The sequence below is a fragment of the Mytilus edulis genome, chromosome 13, assembly GCF_963676685.1.
Source record: "Mytilus edulis chromosome 13, xbMytEdul2.2, whole genome shotgun sequence".
Lineage (NCBI taxonomy): Eukaryota > Metazoa > Mollusca > Bivalvia > Mytilida > Mytilidae > Mytilus > Mytilus edulis.
Window position 1 is genome coordinate 6,975,116 of NC_092356.1, and position 9,426 is coordinate 6,984,541.

The following is a 9,426-nucleotide window of genomic DNA, read 5'->3' on the forward strand; positions in this document are numbered from 1 at the left end:
TCCCAATTGTGAACTTTCCATTTCAATGTAGCATCATTCCAGCAGCACCTGCCTATGGAGTATATATCTCCCAATTGTATTTCCTATCATGGTTTCCTTGATAGAGGATTGCTGCTCACAAGGAAGCTATTAAACCAAGAGTTCCAAATGGAGAAGTTGAAATAATTTTTTTTTTAACATTCATAAATTCTTTATTGCACTCCTTGCTGTTTTAACAAATTACTATATGTACAGCATTCCATCAAGTATCCCTGTTACATACAATTATAACTGATATCCAGGGAGAATATACAGTTGAAGTTGAAATCATTTGTTCATAAATTTTACCACAAGTTGGTTGAACATTATAGAATATCCTCTTCACAGATGATATCAGATATGGTTCTTACGTTGTAACTACAATCCCCTTCCCTTTTCATGAATGTAACCTACCAAATTAGACTATTAACTGGGTTTGTAGTAACACGAGCAACATGATGGGTGCCACATAGGGAGCAGGATCTGCTTGCCATTCCTGAGCAACTAAGATCACCCCCGTTTTGGTGGGGTGCGGGTTGCTCAGTCTTTAGTTTTTTATGTTGTTTCTTGTGGTACCTTCTTAACTATGTCAAAATAATAGATAGGTACAGGAAGAAACTGTAAACATGATCTGTAACATAAGATCTAAAAAAAATACCAATATGGCTGAAACTCTTGAAACTACTTAATATAATTGCTGCCTCTAGACGATAATTTTTGTTACTTCTGAATTTTCAAATTTTATATTGAAAACTATAATATATATTTGTAGAAATTGTAAACAGTCAAAATAATCTGCAAAACAAGGAAAAGTTTATTTCAAATCAAATCAAAGTTTTTTTTTTATTGTTGATACATAGTAAATAAGCCTTAGTGAGCTTTTAAAATCTATTATTATCAATTACACACAAACATATAAAACAGGGACGAAAGATACCAAAGAGACAGTCAAACTCATAAATCTAAAACAAACTGACAACGCCATGGCTAAAAATGAAAAAAGACAACCAAAAAAAACAGCACACATGACACAACATAGAAAACTAAAGAATAAACAACACGAATCCCCAAAAAACTAGGGGTGATCTCAGATGCTCTGGAAGGAAATAATAATATGCAAACAAAACACACATATTAAGACAAACATACTAGACCTATATATATTACATGCAGCAGGATATAAAAACATCAAACACATACATGACATATGCTTAAAGAATAGTAATGTTCATGCAGATAAAATATAAAATCATAGCTAACATATTTGTTACAATCTGTGGAAAAATTTCCATTTATACTTATATACAATTATATTTAAATGTTTGTATTGGTGATTCAACTGAAGTTGCAACCAATGAAGTTGGACTCATATATGTGTCTCTAACTGCTTTCCCTTTCTTAGCACATATGTTCCCCAATATATATTTTGATGAGATTAGTGTTGGTTGAGTTTGAGTTTTCAGTATAATTCTTTATTATTGTTGTCCGTGTTCTGGTCATTTTTGTCGAGCCTTCGACTGTCGCAGAAAGATCGACATAGGGATAGTGATCTTGCGACGGTGGCGTCGATAGCTAACTTCTTAAAAACTTAAATATTTTAGAAGGTGGTAGACCTGGATGCTTCATACTTTGTATATAAATGCCTCGTATTATGAAGTTTCCGTCTGTCATATGTTCAATGTCCTTGGCCTCATTTTCATGATTCAGTGACTTTTTGAAATAAGTTGTATTTTTTTGTAATGTTGATTTCTCTCTTACTATAAGTAATACTAGAACACAACCGCGAAATCGCGGGCATATACAGCTTCTGAATTGTCGTAGGATGATTTTTTGTAAAAGATATTATGTATGGAGAATTACATAAAAGGTATCTCCCTTTTTCCAAAGTCCGATATTTGTTTCCTTTCTGTTAAATTCAATTATATTCGTGTTTCTGGCCTACGACCACAATTATTCTTCTCCTTTGCTACAAGGCACTGGCTACGGTTACATGGAAATGTAACAATAATAAAACAATTATTGTTACATTGGAGACTAATTGCCGGAATGCAAAGTTGGGTGAGGAACCGATTAATTACAAATGTAACAATAATTACTGAGGCTACGGTTACATTACGTTATTGTTACATGAAAAACAGCAATGTACGCTAGATTGATTAAACTTAAATCTTCTATAGTTGTATTTTTTCATTCTTTCATATGTACTAAAGAATACTTGTAATTTAATACTGATAAATAATAAAATATTATTATTCAACAAATGGTGTACAACTTGATAGTTTTACTACGTATTAATGGTTTTGATGTTCTTAAAGATACTACTCAAGATTAGGAGTGTGACTGTCAAAGGCGAAAAATATAGTTCAATGGTTTCACTTTTTTAAAGTATTTAACTGCACACCTACTCTTATTAAGTGTCATTATACTTTGGACCAATTTTGTTTATGGTGAAAAAAATAAAACTTGCCTTGGGATGCGTTTTAAACGAAACTGAAACAATATCAAGACATACATTTCATACAGCTTTATAACTTGACGCAAATTGATAATCAAAAGCAAAGTTTGCTAACTGTAACTTAAATACTAAGAAAATCTGTATGTACACGTATCCGTGGAGGACGTAATTTCGTTCATCAAAAATGTGTCGGACTTTAAAAACAACTTACTGGATTTGTAGAAATTGTCATTGTAAATAAAAAATTACAGTAAATAAATTGTATGTTATAAATGTATGTAATAAATGTCCTCAACTTTTATTATTTAGTACATATTACTAGTCCCATCGTACATTGCTTTTTTTCATGTAACAATAACGCAATTTAACCGTAGCCTCAATAATTATTGTTACATTCGTAATTAAACAGGTCCTTACCCAACCATGCATTTCGGCATTTAGTCTCCAATGTAACAATAATATTTTTATTATTGTTACATTTCCATGTAACCGTAGCCAGTGCCTTGCTACAATGCCTCTTTTGGTAAAAGTTAAATCAAATTAAAAATTTGCACCATTTTAAACATGAAATAAATGTAACTGCTTATATACAGACCATTATTAGTCTAAAAAATATGCTTCTATGACAATCCATCAGTGCTTTTTTTAGAGCCTTATTAACATGTCAATGGTAGGATTTGAATCATGTATAAATGACTAATACCGACTAAGGCTAATTTTATAGGTTGTCGATCGGAGGGGTCCTGCTCCCGAAATCCCGGGCTTAAAACCATGAAATCCCGAGACGCAGAATTTAAAGAAATTCATATCCCGAAATCGAAAAATATATTCCTGATCCCGTAAGGATCAATCCCCAAATCCTGAGCTTAAAAACACCCGATCCCGACGCCCCGAAAAAGGTCCTCCCTCCCTCTAATTTCTACCTTACTTTCATTTTTGCCAAATCACTATTTTCCCTTTAAACAATAAATTTGTATGCCCCAATTATGGACATTATGTTTTCTAGTCTGTGCATCCGTGAGTTCGTTTGTTCGGTCGTCCGTCCGTCCGTCCGTACGTCTGTCCCACTTCAGGTAAAAGTTTTTGGTCGAAGTAGTTTTAGATGAAGTTGAGCATGTTTTACTTATTTTAATATATAATTGTTTATGCAAGTTGTATGACTCCTTAAATAGTAAACATTTCAAAGAAAACAGTAAACAGAATTAGTATAATCGTAGTTTACATGTAGATAAACGCGAAAAATATTTGTTCTCTCTAAAGGAGGTATAATAGTTGTGATTTTTGCGATCTAAACACCATGATATGGAGAACGCTCTACGATTGGTTGTACTTGTGTCACATGTTTTACTTATTTTAATATAAACGCAACTGGTATGACCTCTGAAATAGTAAACATTTAAAAGAAAAACAGTAGACAGAATACAGAGGGAGTCTCTATATATTAAAGTAGTATAATCGTAGTTTACATGTAGATAAACGCGAAAAATAAGTGTCCTCTCTAAGGAGGTATAATAGTTGTGGTTTTTGCGATCTATACACCATGATATGGAGAACGCTCTGATTGGCTTATCTATTTTTTGTTTGTTATCTATCATACGATTGGTTGTATTTGTGTATGTTTCAAACCGGAAGTCTTATCTATGACTAAAAGTCAGTCTGATGACGGAATCATATCCGGACTCCTTTTTTGTCGTTTTTCTCCCAAAATAACTCAATCTGAATAATCATAAGAATGGATGCCAAATGCGACTATGCATGTTACCTATAGGACACAGAGGCATGATGATTGATTTATTGTGGAAGGAAGAGAAGCGACACACACAATGAGGTATTCTCGTTTAATAGTATAGATGATAACTATATTGAGTATGTGCGTACCTTACAAGGTCCTCATACCAGTCAGACGGTTTTCACTTGACATGGACCTCATTGCATGGATCACTGAACAAGATTACGTGTTGGTGGTCGAGTCCATATCTCAGGTACTATAAGCATTAGGTCTAGTATATTCATCTGACCTGGACCTCATTTTCATGGTTCAGTGATTATAAGTTAGTGTTTTTGTTTTGGTGTGTTTTTCTTATACCGTATGCAATAGGTTTACTATATTTAGTGTATGGAATGATTGTAAGGTGAACATGTCTAGCTGGCAGGTGTCATTTTACATTGACCTCATTTTCACGGTTCACTGGTCAAAGTTAAGTTTTTGAGATTTTTTTTTTTTCTTCTTCTATATGCAATAGGTCAATTATTGGAACTATTTTATAACAAAACTTAAACATTCATAAAACCGAACACGCCGTAACGTTTTGTAATCGAAGCCGGTAAAAAGTAAATTCAGGAATGGAAATGGGAAATTTGTCAAAGAGACCATAGAAAAAAAACAACAACAAAAGGTTTTCTTTTGAATGTTATATTCTTTAGAGTTTTCTTTTGAATGTTATTTATTTGAGAGTTTTCTTTAAAAGTTTGTTTGTCTTTTGTCAAACTGTATATTGGGAGCAGTATAGTATCGCTAGATGGGCTTAATGTGTAACGGATTTATCAACACCGACTGTCCCTACCGTGGAGTACGTTTCGTTTTTGACAGAAATAATAATAATAAACTATTTTTGTACATCATGGCAACTTATGACTTTATTAGATAAATTTCATACCTCTCAAATATTACCAACTTATTTTTTTAAATATCTTTTCACTATTCTGAGAATTTCAAGATACATACATGACAACATAGTCAAGTCCTCAATTGTTTAATGTTTGTGTTTAAATATTATAGCTGTGTTTTCTTCACAAGGTTTATACTACATAAATATGGTTATAAATGGGGTAAACATATAAATGTAGGCTCAAAATGTTATGAGTGAATTATTGCTTTTGTATTTATAGTCATGTTAAAACGTTATTTCATGATTTCTTCAAATTATGAGAGAGAAAGGGACATATTGGAGGATTTTCCTCAATTGTGTCAGTGTATTACTTACCATTCTGTATTATTCTGTTGATTAAATTATCCATTGTACATGTATAAATGATATTCCAATGTGGTATTTTTATCTGTATTAATTGTTCTTGTCATAAATAATATGTATGTATCGCTGTCACCATATTTTCACTGAGTCACAAACACAACTTTTGACGTTAGACATTTTGTTTACGTTGTTTTACTGCCGTAAAACAGATCAATTGTCGTAATCGATAATTGTGACGTCATAATCAAGTGCGTTGGAATTTAGTATAAATAGAGAACATTTTGTTAAGTAAACTTCAGTCATGAATTGGCTCCTGAGGTACTAAGTACTCTCAATATTATCACTTTGTGATATTGCAACAATCTTTTCGACGCTCAGCGTGTTTAATAAATATTACACTCAAAGTTTCAAGGTGATTATAATAAATCATACTTTAGGTCTATAAAAAGACTCTATAAATGCATAAATGAAAGACTTATTACATTTTAAAAGAGTCACGGCTATTTAAACAAAGAATAAATGACTCAGTCGTTTAATTACTATTTATACTAAAGCCACACACCGTCACATGACGTCTTTTTGGACTCACGTAAATTGTTAAGCCATTAAATTTATACTGATATATTTATAGACGGGAGAATAAACTTCCAAAAACTATGTGTATATATTATTGAATTGAATCGTTATTGTTTAATCATGTTGATACTGAGATAATAAATATTAAATTTATTTATTCTGTCTTGATCATTTACATTTGCAATAGCTGCCTGCCCAGAGCATTTAACGTTGTGAGAAAGAGCTTGTCATTTGTTGCCTAAAACAGGCTTAATAAATTTACCGTATTATAATTTCCAGCCGTAACGTGGAAAACGTTACATTGGTGGCCAATGTGGGGAACCTTTTAAATTAAAAAGGTCAAAAATCGGCTGGAATAAAATTGATATTTTTGTTGATAATTTGTTATGTTCAATACAAATAGCTCTCGGCAGCCCAGCTTTGTAATGTTTGATCAATCAAGTACACATAGTGATGATATGGCTACAACATCGGGAGCGTCTTCACGACTCCCCGCATTAAGAAGGGACATAGACTCTAACATAAATAACACACATATTATAGATATGACGCCATCGGGTGAGGTCCAAATGCGGGTAATAAATTCAGAAAGTCAGCAAGGTATTTCATCTGACACTCCATTGGCACACACTGATGAAAGTTTAAATAGGCAAAAATTGCAACAGGAATTGGTTAAACATAGGGAGGCAGAGAGGAGGATAATGGGTTTATTGGAGAGTCAATCGGATGAAAGTCATCGTCAATTGTCTTTTGGGTTATCCTGTGGAGGGGGAGATAGTCTTATGAATGAAAATAGACAAAATACTAGTAATCTCCGCGGTCAGAGTGATCAATGCAATGGGCCCAGCATTAACTCTCCATGAAAGGCGCATCCTAACACGCGTGTTGGGGGTGCGGAACTGTCCAGGTGGACAGAAACAGGTGTGTAGACACCATGACTACTCCAGATAGAAGGAACACAATAGTGGGGAATGGCAATAATAATGTTAGCTCCTACCCAATGTTTCCAATTAATAGTAACACGTCTAGCCATCCAGTTCCACATTCGAATAATATATCTAAGGCAAAGAAACCGCCAACATTTGACGGAAATACTGGCTGGCAAGATTATCTTGTACAGTTTGAAATGGTTGCCGCTGTTAACAATTGGGATGATCATACTAAAGCATATGAGCTTGCCACTAATTTAAGGGGGGTTGCTCAGGGGATCGTTACTGAAATAGAGCCTTTAAAAAGGTTTGACTATACTTACTTGGTTTCTGCCTTGACGTCTCGGTTCGAACCAGTGAACCAAGAAAATATGTATAAAGTTCAAATGAACTCATATTATAGAAAATCTGGTCAAACTTTGCCAGAAATGGCACAAGATATTAGAAGAATAACACGTTTGGCTTATCCCACTGCACCTGTAGACATAAGAAATCAATTGGGAAAAGACTGTTTTGTAAGGGCATTAAATGACTCCAAAATTCAGCTTTCCATTTTTCAAAGGGAACCAAAGACCATTGATGATTGCATACGCTTCGGGGTTGAATATGAAGCATTTACTCTAGATCAAAAACGAATCAATAACCCAAAACAAGGGTTACGTAAGATAGAGGAAACTGATGAATCTGATGACGAGTTGGTTACTCGACTTTCTAAAATAAGTGATCAGATAGGAACCCTCAGTTTTAACACCCAGAATTCAGACAAAGTTATTACTTGTTTCTATTGTGGAAAAAAGGGTCACATGAAAAGGGAGTGTAGAAAACTTGAATGGGACAAGAAACACAACTGTGTAAAATCTGGGAAAATACAACAAAACCCGACTTTCATAAGTACTAGATATACTCAAGGGACACAAACTGATACTAATTCTATGAATTCGGGAAACATTTAAGTGCTGGAGATGGGGACCGGTCACCAGCGACTAATTTAAATGAGTCAAGGTCTATACATATTACTAAAACAAATAAACAAGAAAGTTTGTTCATTAAATGTTTATTTTTGGAAATTAATATAAATTGTTTAGTTGACACTGGGTCAACTATTTGTATCTTGCATCCTAGAAAATATAATATGATACCTTCTGAATTAAGACCTGAAATAAAGAGAAATAATACAAAACTTTGTTTACCCGACGGGAGTTTTATAAATACATTAGGTTATGTATACTTACCTCTTCAGATAGGTAATTTCAAAGTTACCCATAAATTTACAATAGCTAATATCGATGTACCAGCTGTCATTGGATATGATTTTTTGCATCAATACGAATGCACTCTTGAACTAGGAAAAGGTGTACTCATTATCGGCCAAAATTATATACATTGTATTAAAGAGAGTCAAATAGAGTCTGTGTTCAAGGTTTCTATAACGGAAAAATTGACTATTCCTCCAAATACGGAAGTAATTACTTCGTGTGCTATAAAAGGAGATGCTAGTAGTATAATGAATGCCATGACACAATCTTTACCTTCAAAGCACACTGATAATTTATTGATTGCCAAAGCAGTGGTAGATCCGAGTTGCGGCCAAATACCAATAAGATTGGCCAACATTACTGACTTTGAGCAAATAATTCAACCGGACACACATGTTGCTATATGTGAAGCAGTTGAGGTTAATTTTGACTCAGCTCATTCTGATATAAATAAATTGATGAACGTAACTTCTTTTGACAAAGCAAAAGAAATTCCCAGTCATTTGACAGACTTACGAGAAAGAAGTAGTGAACTCTTGAATGAGGACCAAATAAGTCAATTAGATAAACTTTTAATAAAGTACGACACAACGTTTTCTAAAAATAAAAGTGATTTGGGAGGGCTAGCGCTATCAAGCACACAATTAGCACGGGAAATGCAAAGCCTATAAAACAAGCACCTCGTCGTCTACCACTCTCTAAGCGAGATGAGGTAAATGATGAAATCCAAAGACTTCTCGACTGTGGGGTCATTGAGCCTTCGAAAAGTCCTTGGGCATCATGCATTGTACCAGTTACAAAGAAGAGTGACGGTAGTACAAGAATATGCATTGATTTTCGTCCTTTGAATAATATAACAATTCATGATTCCTACCCTTTGATTCGCATTGATAATGCGTTAGATGCTCTAAGAGGCTGCAAATGGCTGAGTGTCATGGACCTCTCTAGTGGCTATTGGCAGGTAGAAATAGACGAAAAAGATAAGGAAAAAACGGCATTTACAAGTAACAAAGGGTTGTTTCATTTCAATGTTATGCCGATGGGTTTATGTAACGGTGTTGCTACTTTTCAGAGACTCATGGAATATACTTTAGCAGGACTAAATTGGGAGACCTGTTTAATATACATTGATGATATCATTGTATTTTCAGATTCCTTTGAATCTCATTTGACTAGACTTGGAGATGTTCTAGATCGTATTGCAGCCCAAGGTCTCAAGG